Below are 10090 nucleotides of genomic sequence, written 5' to 3' on the forward strand. Positions count from 1 at the left end.
CACATTGAAAACGCTTCACTAATGGTTTATAGACTATCTTCTCCCAAATGTGAAATATCATTAATCTCCCAAAAGGAACAATTGTACTTTATTTTTAAAAATGCTAACAGGCTATAAGGTATCAAAAAGCATAATGTAATACAATAATGAAATAATTAGTAGGGAATCACGGTTCTTTTTATAGGCTTATTGTAGCTGTTTTATTACTAGCTTTTTGTGGTTGGCTTTCTTTGGATACTTTTATAATTTTCCATAACCAAATGTTAGCTTTTAGGTGTTTGAAGGGGAGAATGAGGTAAAATAACAATTAATATAAATACAAATACTTCTGTAAACAACTTACACAAAATAATAAAGATACGTCTTAGCTGGAAGAAATCAGTATGGCTTCTACAAAATTAAATATTTTCAGTAATTGCCTCCTCTCTGCCACCCTTCAAGTCAGTGTTGACTCCTGGCAACTGCTTGCTGTTTTCTTGGCAAGATTTCAGAAACAGTTTGCCATTGCCTGCTTCTAGGGCTGAGAGAAAGTGACTTGACCCTTAGGCACTAGCTGGCTTTGTGCCTAAGGTGGGACTAGAGCTCCTGAACGCTCCTTTTCTACCCTGGTGCCTTAACCACTACAGTACATGAAATTGGCTCTTTACATAGTCCCTCCAAAGAGCTAAAAAGCTTCTGATCAAAGCCTGTTTTTTTCTATTGAACACAGCACATGAAGGATAACAGGAGTGTAAATCAGTATTTCAATGATATTCATTTAAGGATCAGTTATAGTCTTCCTACAAATCTTTTCTTTCAACCTGGGAGGACTGGGAGCCCTCTAGATACTAATACACCAAACACTGAAAAAGATTAATACCTTCTTTTTCATTTACATAGTCCTGCCTTGTAATGATTGTGGAAAAATCCACTTCAAGAGGATAAAGGGTTAAAGGAAAATCATCTGAACTCTCTATGCAGGTAATAGATGGAGAAAGAAAGGAAACAAAACACGAATGAGCTAATCAGAAGGGTGGGTTTCTTTTCTTAGGTGGTTATTTATAAGAGGAGGTGACTCCATCTTGTCTTTCTCTTTTGGGGTGTGTTTTTCTCCTCAAAGGCTGATTGCAAATCAGGTAAGGGCAAAGCAAGCAGCAACTGGCCTGGAATCTAATAAATTGGAACAAAATATTAGAATTGACAAAGCTATACTACACTATATAATACACGATCACTTCTATTCAATTTACTAGATTGAGATCAGAGCTACAGTATGTGATTTTTTTTCTGATTTGTGTGGAGAGAGCAACTGACGGGGATTAGACTTTTCAGAAAAAAACATTTGTGCTCTCCTTTTTTCCTTTTTGACTTTCTTTTATATTTCTAACTTTGCTATATCTCATAAAGTTTGAGAATTCTTAATCAGTGATGCTCATTGCAGGAAAAGGGATCTATTGTCTTCTTTGTCAGCCAACTCATCTTACCTTTTTCTCATTACCCTCAGACTGTGATCCAAATAATTTTCAATCCTCATTCCTTAACACTTTTTCCAGAATTTGTTTTTGAAACTCCTGTCCATAAACAATAAAGTAATAAAATACAATAGATGCAGACATACATTTATTTATCAAGTTCATTATGCATCTTTAGATTCCTAGTTGCAGATTTTATTTTAGTATCGGGTTCTGAGTACCATTGCTCAAAAAATGATAAATGACTCCTTCAGTCAAAAGCATTTTTTGTTGTTCTTCCAGCAAGTTTGCAAAATCTATTTAATTAAACTAAGTCCAGACTTAAAACATGACTGAGCATTGCATTTCACACACACCTGAATTCTAATATTGACAGCCACTCAGGAATGCTTTATTAATTCTGTGTAATTATACCTGACAATGTCCATTGGAGTCTCTGTTTACACAGTTGAAGTCTCACAGCTGCCATTTTGAGGAAGAATTACATTTTTTATTTTATTTAATGTTAGGCTGGTGGTCTTTTGTGCCTTACTGGCAATTCTATACACTCCTAGGCAGAATAATAATGCACACATCTGCAAGTAATAAAGCAGGCTATTTATCAACTGGTCTGGAGACTGGGCTGGATCTAGACTGGCTGCTTCATCAATGGAAGAAATAATTACATTTCCAGGAACAATCTACACTCCAGAATAGGGTGTTCTGGAAGGGAGACCTTTTTACTGATTTCCCCTTGCAATCCTCCATATTGTTTCTATAACACTGGGGAATTCCTAAGTATTCTAGAATAGATTTTGGGAAGCTAATGGAATAATAAGGAGCCGAGGTGGCGCAGTGGTTAAATGCAGCACTGCAGGCTACTTCAGCTGACTGCAGTTCTGTAGTTCGGCTGTTCAAATCTCACCGGCTCAGGGTTGACTCAGCCTTCCATCCTTCCGAGGTGGGTAAAATGAGGACCCGGATTGTTGTTGGGGGCAATATGCTGACTCTGTAAACCGCTTAGAGAGGGCTGAAAGCCCTATGAAGCGGTATATAAGTCTAACTGCTATTGCTATTGCTAAATCAAATAGCCCTTTCTACAACTAATCAAACCTTTATTATGATCATGGATCAACATAAGGAAGGTGGGATACAGTCAATTAAAAAACATAATAGGTACATCAGAATCTTTTTTTTTAAAGCTAAAATATATATTATTTTATATTAAAATATAAAAACGAGTCTGAAAAGAATCTAAAAGGAAGGTAGGAACATTAGATGGATGCAGGGGAGCATAAAGGTTAGTATATCTTGCAAATTACAAATCACTCTACTGTGATGAATTAGATGCTCATTTAGGTCTAGTTTTTGCCACAGATCATGTGATGAATTTTAAGCACTGCTGCACAGAATCAAGCAACATTATGTTCTATATCTATAACATTCTATATCTTCCTGCTGCTTTCAGATATCTTTCACTACAATTGCAGTTGTTAAATCTGGATCCAGATCTAACTATTGAAATTTGCTTTGTAAATATGAAGACCCATTCCCAAGGTTCAAAACAGCTAAGAAAGAGAAAGTCATACTTTAGTTTACAAGGATGAGTTATTATTTCAAAAAAGGAGGCTGTATAGCAACCCTTTGTAAGTCAGATGGACAAGCAAATCCAATGGAATAACAACAACAACAACAACAACAACAACAACAACAATAATAATAGCCAGAGGCAACCAAAAAACCCAGAAAATTTTCTTCACTAGTAGAACTCAAACAGCTTTTAAGCCCTTTAAGATGAAACATGTTCTGAGTGTTCAGATACAGAGATTTTGTAGAACAGGAGACAGAATAGTGGCTCCCCAATGGGCAGAAAAAATCTATCTATGCTCTTATGAGAAGTCAAAAAGAAAAACCATAGTAATTGATGACTCACTACTATGAGGACTTAAACATACACTGACTGTACTCAGTTGCTTCTGAAGTGTACATTCTGCCAAGAGCAAAGCTCATGGGCATGGCAGAAGAACTTTCCAGAGTTATCAAAGTTTATTGACAATTATCCATTTCCTCTGAGCTATATGAATCCACTACAGCTGTCTCACTATATATTTTGAAAATCACAGGATGTTAAGACCTTGGGATTTGGGTTCTATTTTCATCCAACCTTCCCATCTCTGAAAGACAATTGAAATGAGGACCGACAATATAACAAGACTCACTATATAAATAATGTTGATGGAAAAGATTTGGTTTCTGGATTCATGATCTACAAGTATGTATTAAGATGATGAACTGCTGCCACAAGATGGTAAAATGTGTTTGGTCAACCCTTGGTTAAAGGAAGTCATTTGTTCAAAAGAAAGAGTAGTTTATAAAGGAAAGTTTCATTGTGGTGTGGAAAATGTTCATTCTGCTTAGAAAAGTAATTGAATAAACCTGGCATTGGTGCAGAGAGCATCTAAGTTAAAATAAATGGAGGACTAAATAAAAGCAATTATGTTGTTGGTCCTATCACTGTCTTCTCAAGCAGAGAGACAATATGGATGGAATTCTCCAAAAACAAACTGCAGAACTTTCAAAGAAGGGCAAAGCTGAAGTGATGAGAGATTTTAATTACTCCAATATATTCTGGGAGAGAATCTCTGCCAACCATATTACTTCCAGGAAATTCCTGATTCTTTTACAGTTTTGTGTTGAAGTCTTTGTTTCAGAGAGTGGAAGAAGGCATAAGGAGATTCAGCTATCCTTGACTTGGTATTACTCAATAAAAAAGACTTAGTTTAAGATATGTAAGTACCGTAGTGAGATCATTGTAAGAAAATGATAATATAATACTAGAATTCCTGATTTTAAGGGAAATCAAAATTAAATGTAGTCAAGCATGTACATTGCACTTTAAAATAGCACATTTTAATAATGTCTGAAAGTATGACACCGTGGCAGAAAATTGGTGGGAATTTCTAGAGATGAGGAGTATTAAAAGCACAATTGCAAGCAATTCCAGTGAGAGAGGGAGGGGAAAAACCAGAAGACAGCCAAAGACACCAATGTAGCTTCCCAAAGAAGTTTAGTGAAGATCTGAAAAAAAAAATAGAAGAAAAAAAGAAAGAAAGGCAGATCAAAGTGAAAAAATATGGGCAGGTAGCCTAGAACTGTAGAGATGGTGTCAGGATAACTAAATCTCAGAATGAACCGAAGCCAGCAAAATATGCTAAGAATAAATACAGGAGAAGGAGGTACATAGAAAATATTTTTTTAAAAAAAATCAATATACCAGCCCAGTCAACAAAAAAGGAAAAATATTAGCAGGTAACAAAGACGATCCAAAACTGTACACATCCTGTTTCATTTCAGTCGTCTTCTTTTTTAAGAGCATGTTCCTTCAATTAATTGTTAAGGCCAGAATAAAGGGGAAGGTTTGATGCTTGAGCTTGATAGAAATTTGATAAGTGACTCCTTTCCTTGAATTTAAATCTCTAGGAACAGATGAATTGTATCCTAAGTACTGAAGGAAATTCGGTGACTCAATGGTCAAACTCTTATATATTATATTTGAAAATTCTAATAACCCTAGAAGACAGTAATAATATTCTGAATTATTTTTAGAATAGTGAAATTTAACAGACTAGAGTGCAGTTACTCACTTAGCAAACAAAAATCACACTCAAAGGTAATAGTACTTGAAAAAAAATTGGCATTTAAAGCTTCTCATCTAGGTTCAAGCTGTAAATATGTCACACTTCAAAGTAGGCCAGACTGGGAAACCAATGTCATGCATGATACTTATTATAATTTTGAAAGTCTGAAAGCACTTCCCCGCTCCTTGCTTTATCTTCATGTGAACTAGGCAGGGGCTTGTCTGAGACATTGACTCACACTATTTTCTTGGCACGAACTCAGACCTCTTTTTTCTGACCATTGCTCTTCCCCCTGTCCTTCAAGGCCATTCCTTTTGTCCTCTTCAAAAAACATTTATTCCACCCCAGAAATTGTTCAGCTAGATTTGAAGCTTGATTGCAGGCAAGAATTAAGACCTAAAACAAAATGTGATTTGCATACTGCAGTGTAAAAAAAAAAAAGATCTCTGCTCCAGAATTTAAACTCCATGCTTTTTTCCTTCTAATTTTCCAAGTTAATGGATTCTTGGCTAATCTCCTGCAGTCTTTGCGAGTCAGCTGAGAAATATATAAAGAAACTTCCCAAACAAAATTTTCATCCTACTCATTTATTCCCATTGTTCTCTAGATTGATATATATATTTCTGGGGGTTGGTTTTTTTTTTTAAAAAAATCCAATTAAAAGGAGTGGTTCTGCTTCTTCTATAAGAGAAAAGAAGAAGCAGTCAAAATGGAGCAGAACTTCCTGTGTTTAAAATCCCATCTGAAAACAGAATCTTTTAAGATTTTCTTTGAACTCTTTTATGCCTGAACATTTGAAAGAGAGATTTTGCCTCTTCCACAATAGTTTATGTGGCAGCAGTTGGTTCTAGCCTGATTTATAGCCCTTGTGGTTACTGATATCTGAATATGAGTTAGCAGTGTGATATGCCTGCAAAAAAGACAATTGCAATTTTTGACGGCATCAATGCAAATATAATTTATAATTCCAGGGAAGCAATTCTTCCATTTTATTTAATTTTGATCAGGACTTACCTTGGGTATTATGTACAAGTCTGAACACAATCCTTTAAGAAGGGGTCAGAGAAATTAGAACTGGTGTTTTGCCTTGAGAAAAGAGAACTGAATGATAGCACTGTTCAAATACTTGAAAGGATGTCACATTAGAAAGTTCTCCCTTGTCCCAGATAGCAGGTTGTGGAATAATGGATTTAATTTTCAGAAAAGCAGAATCAGGCTGAATGTTAGAAGCATGTTCCTCACAGTAAGAGCAGTTCGACAGAAGAATCAATTACCCTGAAAATTGGTGGCTTTTCTTTCAAAGAAATGAAGTTGAGGGTATTAGGCAAGCTCCCTGTTGGGAGAGCGAGTGCGTTCAGAGAAGCGTTGTGAGAGTTGTGTTGGAGAACACACAAACCAGCATACAGAGACACTGCAGTTTAAATAGGCTTTTACTTTCGTGGAAATAGAGGTATCAGAGTCCATCAAACAGTCCAAGTCATACACGGATAAGACAGTCAGTCATCAATGTCTTTCAGTTAAGGGATAATCCAAATAACATAGTCCATAATAATACAAACAGTCTGGTACTCACAGTTTGCTAGCAGTTGCAAAACTTACAATAGCTCACGGCACTTTCTAACAGCCAGCTTCCAAAACACTCAGATCAGCATCTAACAAAACAGAGAGCTAACAGTTGTTCTGGCTCCCTCTTATGGCCGATTGAGGAAACAGCAACGAATCACATTTTACAGCATGATTTAAAGAAACAGGTACAGCATTGCTATATGATTTATATATTGCCAACCCAACCGTTAGATTATATTCCTAACAGAGTGTACAGAGCCATCACTCTGGAATGCTTTGGTTTGGATTTCTGCACTGAGTAGGGGGTTGAACTTCATGGCCTACTCTAAAATTCCAACTGTAAAATTCGATATAGGTTAGTGAAATATTTGAAATGCTTTATTGTATCCTAGGAGTTGTGGTGGTGCAGTGCTTAGAATGCAATATTGCAGGTTGACTCTGCCCACTGTTTAGATTTCGATCCTGACTGATTCAAGCTTGACTCAGCCTTCCATCCTTCTGAGGTTGGTAAAATGAGGACAATATGCTGACTCTGTGAACCATTTAGAGAGCGCTGTAAAGCACGATGAAGAAGCATATAAATCTAAGTGCTACTGCTATTGCTACTGCTATCCTATGATTCTCACATCTCCTTTATTCCTCTTTTATAGGCCAGATCCTGTAACTCAAGAGTAAAATGGTTGTTTGCACACTAGTCCTGGCAACTGCCTGGATACGTCCCTGTATTTTCTTGGCAAGATTTCAGAAATGGTTTGTTATTGCCTACTTCCCAGTACTGCGAAAGAATAATTGGTGCTGGCTTTGTGCCAAAGATACAACTAGAACTCATAATCTCCAAGTTTCTAGTCTGATGCCTACATCAGGTTGAGAAATTTGGCTATCTAATTTCCTCTTATATGTTTTCAGAGAAATTGAGGTGAAATGTATCTGTTTTGACCTAATTTCATGTCCATCACTGCTTTGAGATTATTCTGAGAAATGATGAGTTTGATAGCCTATTCAGGGTTTTAACCAGTTAACTTTGCAGATGTAACAAAAACTTCATTAACATTTTATTATTTCCATTACTGAGATCTTCAATTCCATCTACTCTGTTCTTGCTGAAAATGTGAATATTGGGGTAGGTATGTATGGGTGGAATGACACTAAAGGACAATATATTTATCTTAACCACAGAATATGAGTGAGAGATACTTTTAAAAACTCTGTCATCCACATTCTTAAATCAAATATAGATGATAATGTACGGTAGTGTAGTTTTTAGATAATATTTTAGGTAGTATTTTGAAGCAAGCCTGAGATATTAAATCCAATAAACTTGAAAATATTTATTAATATTATTCACTCTTGTTTAATGAAAATCAAACAATAAAGGCTGCATATATTTTTACAAATATATTTAGATGAGCATAGATTTTTTTTCCAGCTGGAGGCTACTGTCATTTACTGCTGTTGTCAAACAAAACAATAAAACAAAACAAAAAACCCACTTAGAAGCACAATTACAAGATCCCTGCCTGTTTCTTTAATTTCCTTTATCTCCAAGCAGAAACCAAGATATTGTTCTCTGTCAGCTCAATCGATCTCAGTTCATGGCTGAACAACAGGATTTTGCCATTTCATATCTTTTACTCTTATGTAACAGAAAATCCCATTAACTCAGTATGTTCTTTCAAATAAGTTCATCATATCATCTTCTTTCTTTAATGAGGCTGGAATAAAAGCTTCCTGACCAAACTGGAGGATTGCTTGAGGAACAGTTGCTTGTTCTGAATCCAAACTCAATATCCTTGACAACAATGTCTTTCTTTCTCCTGATTCACAGCACTCAATAGAAGGATGGAGTAGAGATCCAGTGCCAAATTCCATTATCCAAGGCTGGACGTCTGTCTGTGACCTTGAAGGAGACAAAGTCTCCAGTCAGTCAGTCAGTCAGTCAGTCAGTCAGTCAGGAGTGCTTATCAGGTACTTGGGAGCTGAGAGCGCAGCAACACAAGGAAACAACAACCAACAATTTAACAGCCAGCCATCAGCATTCTGGTTCTGGTTCCTGGTTCTCCTTGACCTCTCAGCGGCTTTCGATACCATCAACCATGGTATCCTTCTGCGACGACTGCGGGAGGTGGGGGTGGGAGGCACTGTTTTGCAGTGGTTCTCCTCTTACCTCTCGGACAGGTCGCAGTCGGTGTTAGTTGGAGGGCAGAGATCGACCCCTAGGCCCCTAAGATATGGGGTGCCGCAGGGTTCGGTCTTGTCCCCCCTACTTTTTAACATCTACATGAAACCGCTGGGCGAGATCATTCAGCGGCACGGGATAAAATACCACCAGTATGCGGACGATACGCAGTTGTATCTGTCCGCCCCATGCCAACTCAATGAAGCGGTGGATGTGATGAACCAGGGACTTGAAGCTGTTAGGGACTGGATGAGGGCTAACAAACTCGTGCTCAACCCAGATAAGACCGAGTGGCTGTTGTGTTTCCCTCCCACCAATTCGGCAAGCATTCCACCTCTCAGGCTGGGGGGTCAAACATTATACCCCTCAGACAGGGTCCGCAACTTGGGAGTCCTCCTGGATCCACAGCTGACTTTCGAACACCATTTGTCAGCTGTGACCAGGGGGGCATTTGCCCAGGTTCGCCTGGTGCACCAGTTGCGCCCCTACCTGAACCGGGAGGCTCTCACAACAGTCACTCGTGCCCTTGTGACCTCTAGGCTGGAGTACTGCAATGTGCTCTACATGGGGCTGCCCTTGAAGAGTATTCGGCGACTTCAGCTAGTCCAGAATGTGGCCGCGTGAGCGATTGTGGGTGCACCTCGCTTCACCCACATAACACCTATCCTCCGCGAGCTGCACTGGCTACCTGTCGATCTCCGGGTACGCTTCAAGGTGCTACTTGTCACCCATAAAGCCCTACATGGTAGTGGATCTGGGTACTTGAGAGACCGCCTACTGCCAATTACCTCCACGCGACCTATTAGATCTCATCGATTAGGCCTCCTCCGAGTTCCATCTGCCGGTCAATGCCGACTGGCAACTACGCGGAGGAGAGCCTTCTTGGTGGTAGCTCCGACCCTATGGAACGATCTCCCCGTGGAGATTCGTACCCTCACCACCCTCCAGACCTTCCGCACAGCCCTCAGAATCTGGCTATCCTGTCAGGCCTGGGGTTAAGACTGTAACCCGCCCGAATGGTATGAATGTTGTGTTTTTAATTATGTATTGTCTTATATGTTAAAAGTTTGTCTCCCCCTCCCCTTTGGGTTGTGAGCCGCCCTGAGTCCCCCCAGGGAAAAGGGCGGCATACAAATAAATTTCTACATTCTACATTCTACATTCTAATTAACAACTAAAAGATATATACTACCAAGCGCCATGCATGTAGAACAGTCCCGTGCACATATTCTGGAGAGAGAGAAGTTCTCTGATGATGCTTTCCAGCACGAGCCCAAAAG

This window comes from Thamnophis elegans, chromosome 5 (assembly GCF_009769535.1).
Source record: "Thamnophis elegans isolate rThaEle1 chromosome 5, rThaEle1.pri, whole genome shotgun sequence".
Classification (NCBI taxonomy): domain Eukaryota; kingdom Metazoa; phylum Chordata; class Lepidosauria; order Squamata; family Colubridae; genus Thamnophis; species Thamnophis elegans.